Raw genomic sequence first — 15,948 nt, 5'->3', positions numbered from 1 at the left:
GTGAAACCATAAGGTAATTGACTTTGTCTGTTTGACTTATTTCACTAGCAAAATCTCCAGTCCCATCCACGCTAACGCAAAAGCTGGGTATTCATCCTTTCTGATGGCCGACTAATATTTCCTTGTATGTATGGCCAGCATATTCTTTATCCATTCCTCTGTTGAAGGGAATCTCAGTTCTTTCCACAGTTTGGTTATTGTGGATGTTGCTGCTATGAACATTGGGGAACATATGACCCTTCTTTTCACTATATCTGTATCTTTGGGGTAAATATCCAGTAGTGCAACAGCATGTAAAACCTCAAACAAGAAGTAGAAGAGAAATAATAAAGATTATAGCAGAGATAAATGAAATATAAACCAGAAAAACAGCAGAACAGATCAACAAGACTAGAAGCTGTTACTTTGAAAAATTTAATAAGATTTATAAACAACTGGATGGACTTATCCAAAAGAAAAGAAAAAGAATCTGATTCAAAAAATCATGAATGAAAGGCAAGAGATCATGACTAACAAAAAGGAAATAGAAATAATTATTAAAAATCATTACCAGTCACTATATTTCAACAAATTAAGAAACATGGAAGAAATGGATGCCTTCCTAGAAACGTATAAACTACCAAGACTGAAATAGGAAGAAATAGACAATCTGACTAGACTAATAACCAGTAAAGAAATGAAGCAGTAATAAAAACAGAACAAAACAATGAAAACAACAACAACAACAACAACAACAAAAACCTCCCCCCAAACAAAGGCCAGGGTCAGATGGCTTCCAGGGGAATCATACCAAACATTTAAAGAAGAAATAATAGCTGCTCTACTGAAATTGTTACAAAAAATAGAAAAAGAAAGAAACCTTCCAAACTCATTTTATGATGCCAGCATTACTCTGAATCTTAAACAAGGAAAAAAAATACCCATCAAAAAGGAGAATTACAGACTAATATCCCTGATGAACATAGATACCAACATACTCAACAAAATCATAGCCAACAGGATCCAACAATACATTGAAAGTATTATCCACGGAATGGGAGAAGATATTTTCAAATGACAGTACAGACAAAAGGTTGATATCCAGGATCTATAATGAATTCCTCAAACTCAACCCACACGAAACAGACAAACACATCAAAAAATGGGCAGAAGATATGAACAGACACTTCTCCAATCAAGACATACAAATGGCTATCAGACACATGAAAAAATGCTCATCATCATTAGCCCTCAGGGAGATTCAAATTAAAACCACATTGAGATATCACCTTACACCAGTTAGAATGGCCAAAATTAACAAAACAGGAAACAACATGTGTTGGAGAGGATGTGGAGAAAGGGGAACCCTCTTACACTGCTGGTGGGAATGCAAGTTGGTGCAGCCTCTTTGGAGAACAGTGTGGAGATTCCTCAAGAAATTAAAAATAGAGCTTCCCTATGACCCTGCAATTGCACTCCTGGGTATTTACCCCAAAGACACAGATGTCGTGAAAAGAAGGGCCATCTGTACCCCAATGTTTATAGCAGCAATGGCCACAGTCGCCAAACTATGGAAAGAACCAAGATGTCCTTCAACGGATGAATGGATAAGGAAGATGTGGTCCATATACACTATGGAGTATTATGCCTCCATCAGAAAGGATGAATACACAACTTTTGTAGCAACATGGACGGGACTGGAAGAGATTATGCTGAGTGAAATCAGTCAAGCAGAGAGAGTCAATTATCATATGGTTTCACTCATTTGTGGAGCATAACAAATAGCATGGAGGACAAGGGGCATTAGAGAGGAGAAGGGAATTTGGTTAAATTGGAAGGGGAGGTGAACCATGAGTAAGTATGGTCTCTGAAAAACCACCTGAGGTGTTTGAAGTGGCGGGGGGGTGGGAGGTTGGGGTACCAGGTGGTGGGTATTATAGAGGGCACGGCTTGCATGGAGCACTGGGTGTGGTGAAAAAATAATGAATAATGTTTTTCTGAAAATAAATAAATTGGAAAAAAATGAATAAAGTCTTTAAAAAAACCAAAGATTATGTTAATAAAGAATAATTCTAAAATTGAAAAAAAATACAAAAAAAAGAAAGTTTGGTAGAATTCCCCAGGGTAGCCATCAGTTCCTGGGCTCTTGTTTTTCGAGGTTTTGATCACTGCTTCAGTCTCTTTCCTAGATATAGGTCTATTCAGGATGTCAATTTCTTCCTGGTTCAATTTTGGGAGTTTACAGTTTTCCAGGAATGCAACTATTTCAACTTGGTTGCTTAGCTTATTGGCATATAACTGTTGATAATAACTTCTGATTATCGTTTCTACTTCCTTGGGTTAGTTGTGATCTCTCCCTTTTCATTCATAATTTTATGAATTGGGGCTTTCTCTCTTTTTTTTGAATTAGTGTGGCCAATGGTTTATTGATCTTATTGGTTCTTTCAAAAACCAACTTCAAGTTTCATTGATATGTTCTACTGTATCTCTGGTTTCTCCTTCATTGATCTCTGCTCTAATCTTGATTTTTTACCTTTTCATGTGTGGAGTTGGTTTGATTTGCTGTTGATTCTCCAGTTCATTAAGGTGTAGAGACATCTGTTGCATTCTGGATTTTTCAATTTTTTTTTGAGAGAGGCTTGGATGGCTATGTATTTCCCCCTTAGGACCACCTTTGCTGTATCCCATAGGTTTTGGACTGAACTGTCTTTATTCTCATTGGTTTCCATGAATTGTTTCAGTTTTTCTTTGATCTCCTGGTTGATCCAAGCATTCTTAAGCAAGGTGTCCTTTAGCTTCCAGGTGTTTGAGTTCCTTCCGAACTTTATTTTGTGATTGAGTTCCAATTTCAAAGCATTGTAATCTGAGAATATGCAGGGAATAATGTCAGTCTTTTGGTATTGGATGAGCCCTTAATTGTGACCCATTATGTAGTTTATTCTGGAGAAGCTTCCATGTACACTTGAGAAGAATGTGTATTTTGTTGCTTTAGGGTGGAATGTTCTGTATATATCTATGATGTCCATCTGGTCCAATGTGTCATTTAATGCTCTTGTTTCTTTATTGATTTTCTCCTTCGATGATGTATTTCTGAGAGAGGCTTGTTAAGATATCCTATGATTAGTGTATTCATATCAATAACTCCTTATCTTGATTAACAGTTTTCTTATGAAATTGGCTGCTCCCATATTGGGGGCATAGATATTTACAATTGTTAGATCATCTTGGTGGATAGTCCCTTTAAGAATGATATAGTGTCCTTCTGTTTCTCTGACTACCATCTTTAGTTTAAAATCTGCTTTATCTGATATGAGAATCACTACCCAAGCCTTCTTTTAATTGACATTAAAGATGCTTCTCCTTCCCTTCACTTTCAATCTGGGTGTATCTTTAGATTCAAAATGTTTCTCTTGTAGAGGGCACGGCTTGCATGGAGCACTGGGTGTGGTGAAAAAATAATGAATAATGTTTTTCTGAAAATAAATGAATTGAAAAAAAAAGAAAAAAAATGTTTCTCTTGTAGACAACATATGGATGGGTCCTATCATTTCATCCAATCTGCAACCCTGTGCCTTTTTATGGGCGCATTTAGGCCTTTCACATTGAGAATGACTATTGATGGACACGTTTTTATTGACATCATGTTACGTTTGAAGTCTTTCTTTCTGTAGATTGTCTCTATATTTGTGTTAAATGATATTCTTAGTATTTTTTTCTGTTTTATAGAACCCCCCCTTAATATTTCCTGCAGTGTGGGCATGGTGGTTGCATAGTCTTTTAAGCCTTGCCATTCTTGGAAACTCTTTATCTCTCCATCCATTTTGAATTTCAGTCTTGCTGGATAAAGTATTCTTGGCTGCATGCTCTTCTCATTTAGTGCCCTGAATATATCTTGCCAGCCCTTTCTGGCTTGCCATGTCTCTGTGGACAGGTCTGACGTTATTCTGATGGGCTTTCCTCTGTAAGAAAGGAGCCTCTTTTCCTAGCGGCTTTCAAGAGATTGTATCTACAGTTATGATTCCTCAATTTGACTATGACGTGCCTTGATTTTTTCTGGAATCTATTATCTTGGGTGGAGATTGTTCAGCTTCTTGTACATGACCTCTGGTTCCATTCGCGAGATTGGGAAAATTTTTATGAAGAACTTGTTCCACTATATCTTCTAGACTTTCTTCCTTTTCCTACCCTTCAGGGATTCCAATAATTCTGACATTGGAATGCTTCATGGCATCATTTATTTTCTTGATTCTGTTTTCGGGGCTTCTAAGCTGTTTATTCCAGGCTTCCTCATGATCCTTTCTCTCTATCTGTGTATCCTCCAGATCACTAATTCTAATTTTTGTCTCAGTTACCCTCGCTTTGATAGAATTTAGATTAGATTGGAACTCATTGAGATCATTGCGAACCTCCTCCCTGGTAGCTTTCAGCTCAGCCCTAACATTGTGAACATCATCTCTGGTCACTTTCAGTTCAGCCCTAATCAATTCTGTTTGGTCATCCATGGCTTTCTCTAACCTAGCTGTTGCCTGGACAATTGTTAGCCTGAATTCTCTTTCCGACATATTGTCTATATTGATAGCCATTAGCTCTGTTCCAGAAGGTCCATCCTATATTTTTCTTCTGTTGGGCATTCCTCCTCCTAGTCATTTTGGTGGGAGATGACTGAATGGATGTAGCTTCATGTATCAACTGTGGTTCAGTCAAGGTGCACCCTGGAACACTTCTGAGCAATCAGGATTCCCCACCCAAATGATAGAAAAAAGAAAAGAAAAAAAAGAGACAGTGAGAGACGGAAAAGAAGGGAAGATAAAAGAGAAGGTTCAGCCAAAGTGGGCCCCAAGGTAAGATTTAGGAAGTATACAAACAAAAACTGACAGATAAAAAGACTCATAAATGTATATGACAAGAGAAAAACACACACAAAATATATATGTGTATATATATATATATATGCAAATAAAGGAGGAGCCTCATCAAAAAGAACCCCAAGTATAAGATTTATATGCTATTAGGACAAACACAAAAACACAGCAACACTAGTGGAAGAAAAAGATGGGAAAGTGGTTATAAATTCTCAGTGTGGGCAAGGAAGGTTGTTTTGATTCTTCCTGGATGTATCTTGATATCTTTGTTAAAGGACTCAAATTTCCTAAGATAAAGGGGGATTAAAAATTGGTTTACCTATAGGGGTAGCATTGATTGGGGAAAGGGCATTACCTTGAAGTTTAACTCTATATGAATATTAGAAAATAAAAATAAAAAGGAATAAACTAGACTAAGCTAAACTAAAATAAAAAAAGAATTCAAAAAATAGAAATGCCAAAGAAAAACACAGGTGTATATATCAAAAAGTTCAGGTTAGAATGTTATTATGGAATTTGATGTACTGGATATCTCACTCTGATGGTAAATGTGTTAAAAAATTATCTATATAAAAAAAATGAACCAGAATAGTGGGAACGAGTTAAAAATAAATGTTGTCCTATTTGTGGTGGATGTTCTCTTTTAGTCTTTTTTTTTTTTTTCTTTCCTGGTTGGTTTTCTGGGGGAGGGGACTGCCACGTGGGTTTTCAGTCAATGATGTTCCCTGAGTTAAGTCCTCCTGCCCCCCTCAAGGGGTTGGGCTCTGAGGAAACTGGTTTTTTTCAGGCTTTTGTTCTCTGGATGTTTTTATATTTTTTTCACTTTTTTTTTTTCTCTCGCCTGGACTGCTTTTGATGTTTTTTTTTTTTAGATTTAGAGGAAAGCAAACTGCACCCTGACCTCCCTCTCAGAGAGAAGCCTCAGCCTGGTCCCCTGTGGGTGTTGCAGAGCCCATATAAATTCCACCTTGGCCACTGACAGAGCAGGTTCCAAGTCACAGTCCCTGGGGACGCAGGTTCTTCTGCTTGTATCCAAAACCTCGGCAGTGTCGGCTGTCTGGGCCGCCAGAGAGGTTCCAAGCAGCAATTGGACACTGAGATTTTCCTGCTGGCCCAGGCTGGGAGTGCCTGTATTTCTGTATCTAAGAGTGTTGGGCTTACACGCATCTCTCTCAAGGGAGGCTGTGGGTCGCGCGTGCATCTCTGGCTCTGGGAGCAGGGCACAGGTCCAAGAGCACCAGGTTGGGCCTTGGGAGGGTTGTGGCTAGCATGCATCTCAGGCTCTGAAACAATGGTCTAAGAGCGCTGGGCTGGGTCTTTGTGCACTTCTCTCAGGGCAGGGTGAGGGGCACGCGCGTCTCAGGCTCTGTAGCAGGGCTCAGCGTTCTGCCTGTCTGGTGAGGCTCCCAGCCCCTCACAGGACCTGGACCCCACGCGTTCTTGGGTGTGCTGGCGGCTCAGGGACCATGACCTGGTTTCTCTGCCACACTCTCTCTGGCTCAGCACCAGGGAAGGCTGTCCTGGGTCTTAAGCCCCTGTCTCTAGCCACCCCGATTCTCACAATTTCCACCTCCCCATCCTTCGCTCTTTCTGAGTGCTTTCAACCAGTCTCCAAGTTAATGCTGGCCCCCAGATGCAGGGCATTCTCGTTAGGGGTATTACTTTCCAACTGGTCGCCTCTGGTGGCTCCCTCCCCTTTTGTTTATCTTCTGATATCAGTCTGAAGTTGCCACTCTGCTTTACCTGCCCACTGGTGTCTTCTGCCCCTGTAGAGATCCAGACATATATAATTCTGATCTCAGGCTGATTTTATGGGTGATAGGAGTTCTTTGGTAGGTAATCAGCTCACTTTAGGGTACAGGTTGAAATGGCACCTCCTCCTACTTCCCTACCATTTTGTCTCCCCGAGCATTGCTTGCCCTTCTTAATGCACATCTTTCTTATCCACTCATCAGTCAGTGGACATTGGGCCCTTTCCATGTTTTGGCTATTACTGACAATGTTTCTGTAAATATCAGGGTGTATGTACTCCTTCGAATTAGTATTTTTTATCCTTTGGGGGGAAACTTAGTACTGTAACTGAGGGAATGGGGAATGATATTAGCAAATGATATATCTGATAAAGGGTTTTTACCCAAAATTTATAAAGAATACCCATAAAACAAATAATCCAGTTAAGATATAGGCTGAAGACGTGAATAGACACTTTTCCAAAGAAGGCATACAGATGGCTAACAGACACATGAAAAGATGCCCAACATCACTCATCATCAGGGAAACACAAATCAATACTACAATGAGATATCACCTCACACAAGTCAAAATGGCTAAAATTAACAACACAGGAAAGAAAAGGTGTTGATGAGGATGTGAATAATGGGGAACCCTCTTGCATTATTGGTGGGAATGCAAACTGGGGCAGCCACTCTGGAAAGTATGGTGGTTCCTAAAAAAGCTAAAAGTAGAACTACCCTATGACCCAGCAATTGCATTCTTGGGTATTTACCTGAAGGATCTATGGACCTTCTTATCCCAGTACCACATGCTCTATGTCTGAAAGATGTCAATACTCAACATTTACACCTCAAATGAGGGAGAGCATTTGTCATTAAACCTGTAATACCTTCCCTCTTAAGGAAAAAGGTTGAATGGACAGGGATTCCCAATCAGAGATGTCAGGTAACTCTCCTTAAATGGGATCAGATCTATACCAAAATAAATGTATATTTTTTATTGCAAAATATAAATGGTACCATGTCACTCCGTTCATAATGCCCATTTGGTACAAATCAATGCTATGATGAGTTATAACTGCAAACTGTCAGAATGGCTAAAATTAACAACACAGAAACAACACTTTCTGTCAAGGATATGCAGAAAGTGAAACCCTCTTGTCCTGTAGGTGGGAATGCAAACAGTATGGAGGTTCCTCAAAAAGTTAAAAAAAAATAGAACTCCTGTACATTCCCATATTTGCACTGCTATGAATTCAAAAGGGGATTCATGCAAATAACACAAAAATATGAATTCAAAGGCACACATGCACTGCAATGATTATAACAATCTTGTCTATAATAGCCAAACTTTATGCCAAGTGCCCATGATTTTATGAATGGATAAAGGAATTGTGGGAGGCCATATATATATATAATAAATATATTATATATATAATATATACAAAAAAATAAATAAAGTAAATAATTAAAATAAAATTTATATAAAATAAATATAAATATATAAATATAAATATATTTATATTTATAAAAATATAAAAATAAAAATAAAATTAACAAATAATACATAAATAAATTATATATATATATATATATATATATATATATATATATCAGCTATCAAAGGAATTAAATCTTACCATGTGGAGAACGCAGATGGAGCTAGGGTATCTTATGCTAAGTGAAATAAGTCAGTCCCAGAAAGTTGAATACTATATGATTTCATTCATGTGTGGAATCAAAGAAAAAAAAGTGTTACAAGGAAAGAAAAGAGTGAAACCATATGATAATTGACTCTCTCTGCTTGACTTATTTCACTCAGCATAATCTTTTCCAGTCCCGTCCATGTTGCTACAAAAGTTGGATATTTATCCTTTCTGATGGAGGCATAATACTCCATAGTGTATATGGACCACATCTTCCTTATCCATTCATCTGTTGAAGGGCATCTTGGTTCTTTCCATAGTTTGGCGACTGTGGCCATTGCTGCTATAAACATTGGGGTACAGATGGCCCTTCTTTTCACGACATCTGTATCTTTGGGGTAAATACCCAGGAGTGCAATTGCAGGGTTGTACGGAAGCTCTATTTTTAATTTCTTGAGGAATCTCCACACTGTTCTCCAGAGGCTGCACCAACTTGCATTCCCACCAACAGTGTAAGAGGGTTCCCCTTTCTCCACATCCTCTCCAACACATGTTGTTTCCTGTTTTGTTAATTTTGGCCATTCTAACTGGTGTAAGGTGATATCTCAATGTGGTTTTAATTTGAATCTCCCTGAGGGCTAATGATGATGAGCATTTTTTCATGTGTCTGATAGCCATTTGTATGTCTTGATTGGAGAAGTGTCTGTTCATATCTTCTGCCCATTTTTTGATGTGTTTGTCTGTTTCGTGTGGGTTGAGTTTGAGGAGTTCATGATAGATCCTGGATATCAACCTTTTGTCTGTACTGTCATTTGCAAATATCTTCTCCCATTCCGTGGGCTGCCTCTTTGTTTTGTTGACTGTTTCCTTTGCTGTGCAGAAGCTTTTGATTTTGATGAAGTCCCAGAAGTTTATTTTCGCTTTTGTTTCCTTTGCCTTTGGAGACGTATCTTGAAAGAAGTTGCTGTGGCTGATATCAAAGAGATTACTGCCTATGTTCTCCTCTAAGATTCTGATAGATTCCTGTCTCACGTTGAGGTCTTTTATCCATTTTGAGTTGATCTTTGTGTATGGTGTAAGAGAATGGTCGAGTTTCATTCTTCTACATATAGCTGTCCAGTTTTCCCAGCACCATTTATTGAAAAGAGGAGACAAATCAAGACACAGGCTCCCTTCTTCTTCTTCTTCTTCTTCTTCTTCTTCTTCTTCTTCTTCTTCCTTTTTTAATTTAAATTCAGTTAGTTAGCATACGATATCTATCTATGCTAGACATCATAGCATATCTATGCTATCTGGGACCAGCAGTGGCCAGTCTTGTAGTTTACTGTGATCTGAGCTGAGAGTTGCCTCCTGGGCTCACTGACCATAACCAGTTTCCCCACTCCACTCCTTGGGCACTCTATCAGATCAGGCACCCCTGTTCCTTATGAGTCTTCTAGAATCCTGAGACCATAATGATTCACCTATAATTTTGCTCTTTTCATCCCCTGAGCCCCTTTTAGAAAGGGATATATGTCCCTGGAGCAGATTTCTAATGGTTTCTATTTTGTGCTCTGATGTTCTATCACTTTCTTGTAGCCAGCTTATGGAGGCTTCCTCCCCACTCTGGTTATCTTCCAATATTTCGGAAGTGTATGATTCAGCAGTTCTGACCTTGCAGAAAGCAGTCATTTTTTGACTGCAGAGTTCCTGATAAATCTTCTAATATCTCAGGTGGAATTCATTTGTGTTCAGAATGATTTCATAGATACCCAGCTAAATCTGAGGGACCAGATAAAGGAAGGTTCCCTACTCTGTCATCACCGAGTGCAACACCCTTTATCCAGTCATCCATTGATGAACTTCTATCTAGGTAGTTTCCATGTCTTGGTTACTGTAAATATGCTGCAGAATGAAAGGGGTATGTATATCTTTTTAAATCTATATTTTTATTTCCTTCAGAAAATGCTCAGAAGTGAAATTCATGGATCATATGGTAGTTCCATTTTTTATGTTTTCAAGGAGCCTGCATACTCTTCTACAGTGGCTGCCCCAATTTACATCCCTATCAACAGTGCACAGGATTCCCTTTTCCCACATTCTCACCAACACTTGTTTCTTGTCTTTTGGATACTGACCATTCCAGGAGGCATGAGGTAATATTGCATTGTTGTTGTGATTTCTGTTTCCCTGGATATTACTGATGTTGAGCACCTTTTGTTGAAAACTTATTTTATTTAAATTAATTTACTTAACATATAGTGTATCAGTATTTTCAGATGTAGAGTTTAGCAATTCATTAGTTGCATATGCACCCAGTACTCATTGTATCAGATGCCTTCTTTAATGCCCATCACCCAGTTGTCCCATCTCCCCACCATCTCCACTCCAGCACTCCCAGCTTGTTTCCTATAGTTAAGAGTCTCTTATGGTTTGTTTGCCTCTCTAACTTCACCTTATTTATTTTTTCTTCCCCTCCCCTATGATCCTCTATTTTGTTCTTTAATTTCACACATGCGTGAAATCATATGATAATTGTTTTTCTCTGAGTTAATTCACTCAGCATAATGCCCTCCAGTTACATCCACATCAAAGTAAGAGGTAAGAGTTTAATTATTTCTGGTGGCTGAGTAATATTCCATTATATATAATACATATATATTTAAATATAATCAATATATTAGTATATATAACATATATAATTATAAGGTTATATATATATATAATCTGATTATCCATTCATCTACCAATGGACATCTGGGCTCTTTCTGTACTTTGGCTATTGTGGATATGGCTGCTATAATTATTGGGGTGCAGGTGCCCCTTCTAATCACAACACTTGTATCCTTTGAGTAAATACCCAATAGTGCAATTGCATGGTCATGTAGTAGCTCTATTTTTAACTTCTTTTTTTTTTTTTTGGTAGTTGTTGTTTTTTTAAATTTTTTTTTTTTGCAAATATCTTCTCCCATTCCGTGGGTGGCCTGTGTGTTTTCTTGACTGTTTCCTTGCTGTGCAGAAGCTTTTGATTTTGATGAAATCCCAAAAGTTTATTTTTGCTTTTGTTTCCTTTGCATTTGGAGACATATCTTTTTTTTAAATTTTTTTTCTTTTTTTTTCCAATTTATTTATTTTCAGAAAAACAGTATTCATTATTTTTTCACCACACCCAGTGCTCCATGCAAGCTGTGCCCTCTATAATACCCACCAACTGGTACCCCAACCTCCCACCCCCTCACCACTTCAAACCCCTCAGATTGTTTTTCAGAGTCCATAGTCTCTCATGGTTCACCTCCCCTTCCAATGTGGAGACATATCTTGAAAGAAGTTGCTGTGGCTGATATCGAAGAGATTACTGCCTATGTTCTCCTCTAGGATTCTGATGGATTCCTGTCTCACGTTGAGGTCTTTGATCCATTTTGAGTTTATCTTTGTGTACGGTGTAAGAGAATGGTCGAGTTTCATTCTTCTACATATAGCTGCCTAGTTTTCCCAGCACCATTTATTGAAGAGACTGTCTTTTTTCCACTGTATATTTTTTCCTGTTTTGCCGAAGATGATTTTCCCCTAGAGTTGAGGGTCCATATCTGGGCTCTCTACTCTGTTCCACTGGTCTATGTGTCTGTTTTTATGTCAGTACCATGCTGTCTTGGTGATAACAGCTTTGTAGTAAAGCTTGAAATCAGGTAACGTGATGCCCCCAGTTTTGTTTTTGTTTTTCACATTCCCTTAGTGAGTCGGGGTCTCTTCTGATTCCATACAAATTTTAGGATTATTTGCTCCAGCTCTTTGAAGAATACTGGTGGAATTTTGATCAGAATGGCATTAAAAGTGTAGATTGTTCTAGGCAGTTTAGACATTTTAACAATGTTTATTCTTCCGATCCAAGAGCATGGAATGGTCTTCCATCTTTTTGTGTCTTCCTCAATTTCTTTCATGAATGTTCTCTTAATTCCTTGAGTACAGATCCTTTATCTCTTTGGTTAGGTTTATTCCCAGGTATCTTATGGTTCCTGGTGCTATAATAAAGGGAATCGCTCTCTCTAATTTTCCTTTCTGTATCTTCATTGCTAGTGTATAAGAAAGCCAGTGATTTCTCTACATTGACTTTGTATCCTGCCACGTTGCTGAATTGTTGTATGAGTTCTATTAGTTTGGGGGTGGAGTCTTTTGGGTTTTCCATATAAAAAAATCACGTCATCTGCGAAGAGAGAGAGTTTGACTTCTTCATTGCCAATTTGGATACCTTTTATTTCTCTTTGTTGTCCGATTGCTGTTGCTAGGACTTCTAATACTATGTTGAACAAGAGTGGTGAGAGTGGGCATCCTTGTCGTGTTCCTGATCTCAACGGGAAGGCTGCAAGCAAGGCTGCAAGCTTTTTCCCATTGAGGATGATATTTGATGTGGGTCTTTCATAAATAGATTTGATGAAGTTCAGGAATGTTCCCTCTATCCCTATACTTTGAAGTGTTTTAACCAGGAATGGATGCTGCATTTGGTCAAATGTTTTTTTCTGCATCAATTGAGAGGACCAAGTGATTCTTCTTTCTTCTCATATTAATTTGTTCTATCACATTGATTGATTTGTGACTGTTGAACCATCCTTGTAGCCCAGGAATGAATCCCACCTAGTCATGGTGGATAAACAAAGAGGGAACCCGTGGAATGGGAGAAGATACTTGCAAATGACACTACAGACAAACGGTTGATATCCAGGATCTATAAAGAACTCCTCAAACTGAACACACAAAAAACAGACAATCATATAAAAAATGGGCAGAAGATATGAACAGACACTTCTCCAATGAAGACATACAAATGGCTATCAGACACATGAAAAAATGTTCATCAAACTAGCCCTCAGGGAGATTCAAATTAAAACCACATTGAGAACCGCAAATATCATTCTCAATGGAGAAAAACTGAAAGCTTTTCCACTAAGGTCAGGAACATGGCAGGGATGTCCGTTATCACCACTGCTATTCAACATAGTACTAGAAGTCCTAGCCTCAGCAATCAGACAACAAAAGGAAATTAAAGGCATCCAAATCGGCAAAGAAGAAGGTAAATTATCACTCTTCGCAGATGATCTGATACTCTATGTGGAAAACCCAAAAGACTCCACTCCAAAACCTGCTAGAACTTGTACAGGAATTCAGTAAAGTGTCAGGATATAAGATCAATGCACAGGAAATCTGTTGCATTTCTCTACACCACACAACAAGACAGAAGAAAGAGAAATTAAGGAGTCAATCCCATTTACAATTGCACCCCAAACCATAAGATACCTTGGAATAAACCTAACCAAAGAGGCACAGAATCTATACTCAGAAAAACTATAAAGTACTCATGAAAGAAATTGAGGAAGACACAAAGAAATGGAAAAATGTTCCATGCTACTGGATTGGAAGAATAAATATTCTGAAAATGTCTATGCTACCTAAAGAAATCTACACATTTTTTTTTGTTTTTTTGTTTTCTGTTTTGTTTTGTTTTGTTTTTTTGGTTTTTTTCCCCAATTTATTTATTTTCAGAAAAACAGTATTCATTAATTTTTCACCACACGCAGTGCTCCATGCAAGCTGTGCCCTCTATAATACCCACTACCTGGTACCCCAACCTCCCACCCCCCCGCCACTTCAAACCCCCTCAGACTGTTTTTCAGAGTCCATAGTCTCTCATGGTTCACCTCCCCTTCCAATTTACCCAAATTCCCTACTCCTCACTAACGCCCCTTGTCCTCCATGCTATTGGTTATGCTCCACAAATGAGTGAAACCATATGATAATTGACTCTCTCTGATTGACTGATTTCACTCAGCATAATCTCTTCCAGTCCCGTCCATGTTGCAACAAAAGTTGGGTATTCATCCATTCAGTTGGAGGCATAATACTCCATAGTGTATATGGACCACATCTTCCTTATCCATTCATCTGTTGAAGGGCATCTTGGTTCTTTCCATAGTTTGGCGACTGTGGCCATTGCTGCTATAAACATTGGGGTACAGATGGCCCTTCTTTTCACGACATCTGTATCTTTGGGGTAAATACCCAGGAGTGCAATTGCAGGGTCGTAGGGAAGCTCTATTTTTAATTTCTTGAGGAATCTCCACACTGTTCTCCAAAGAGGCTGCACCAACTTGCATTCCCACCAACAGTGGAAGAGGGTTCCCCTTTCTCCACATCCTCTCCAACACATGTTGTTTCCTGTTTTGTTAATTTTGGCCATTCTAACCTGGTGTAAGGTGATATCTCAATGTGGTTTTAATTTGAATCTCCCTGAGGGCTAATGATGATGAGCATTTTTTCATGTGTCTGATAGCCATTTGTATGTCTTGATTGGAGAAGTGTCTGTTCATATCTTCTGCCCTTTTTTGATGTGTTTGTCTGTTTCGTGTGGGTTGAGTTTGAGGAGTTCATTATAGATCCTGGATATCAACCTTTTGTCTGTACTGTCATTTGCAAATATCTTCTTCCCATTCCGTGGGTTGCCTCTTTGTTTTTTTGACTGTTTCCTTTGCTGTGCAGAAGCTTTTGATTTTGATGAAGTCCCAGAAGTTTATTTTCGCTTTTGTTTCCTTTGCCTTTGGAGACGTATCTTGAAAGAAGTTGCTGTGGCTGATATCAAAGAGATTACTGCCTATGTTCTCCTCTAAGATTCTGATAGATTCCTGTCTCACGTTGAGGTCTTTTATCCATTTTGAGTTGATCTTTGTGTACGGTGTAAGAGAATGGTCGAGTTTCATTCTTCTACATATAGCTGTCCAGTTTTCCCAGCACCATTTATTGAAGATTCCATTTACTATAGCACCAAGAACCATAAGATACCTTGCAATAAACCTAACTAAAGAGGTAAAGGATCTGTACTTGAGGAACTATAGAACACTCATGAAGGAAATTGAAGAAGACACAAAAAGATGGAAGACCATTTCATGCTTTTGGATTGGAAGAATAAACATTGTTAAAATGTCTATACTGCCTAGAGCAATCTATATACTTTTAATGCCATTCCGATCAAAATTCCACCGGCATTCTTCAATGAGCTGGAGCAAATAATCCTAATATATGTATGGAATCAGAAGAGACCCCGAATCGCTAAGGAAATGTTGAAAAACAAAAATAAAGCTGGCGGCATCACCTTACCTGATTTCAAGCTTTATTACAAAGCTGTGATCACCAAGACAGCATGGTACTGGCATAAAAACAGACACATAGACCAGTGGAACAGAGTAGAGAGCCCTGATATGGACCCTCAACTCTATGGTCAATTAATCTTCGACAAAACAGGAAAAAATATACAGTGGAAAAAAGCAATCTACACATTTAATGCAATTCCTATCAAAGTACCATCCATCTTTTTCAAAGAAGTGGAGCAAATAATTCTAAAATTTATATGGAACCAGAAAAGACCTCGAATAGCCAAAGGGATAGTGAAAAACAAAGCCAAAGTTGGTGGCATCACAATTCCGGACTTCAAGCTCTATTACAAAGTTGTCATCATCAAGACAGCATGGTACTGGCACAAAAACAGACACATAGACCAATGGAACAGAATAGAGAGCCCAGAAATAGACCCTCAACTCTATGGTCAACTAATCTTCGACAAAGCAGGAAAGAATGTCCAATGGAAAAAAGACAGCCTCTTCAATAAATGGTGTTGGGAAAATTGGACAGCCACATGCAGAAAAATGAAATTGGACCATTTCCTTATACCACACACAAAAATAGACTCAAAATGGATGAAGGACC

This window comes from Neovison vison, chromosome 6 (assembly GCF_020171115.1).
Source record: "Neovison vison isolate M4711 chromosome 6, ASM_NN_V1, whole genome shotgun sequence".
Taxonomy (NCBI): Eukaryota; Metazoa; Chordata; class Mammalia; order Carnivora; family Mustelidae; genus Neogale; species Neogale vison.
The sequence above is the reverse complement of the archived record's forward strand: the minus strand, read 5'-3'. Positions refer to the sequence as shown.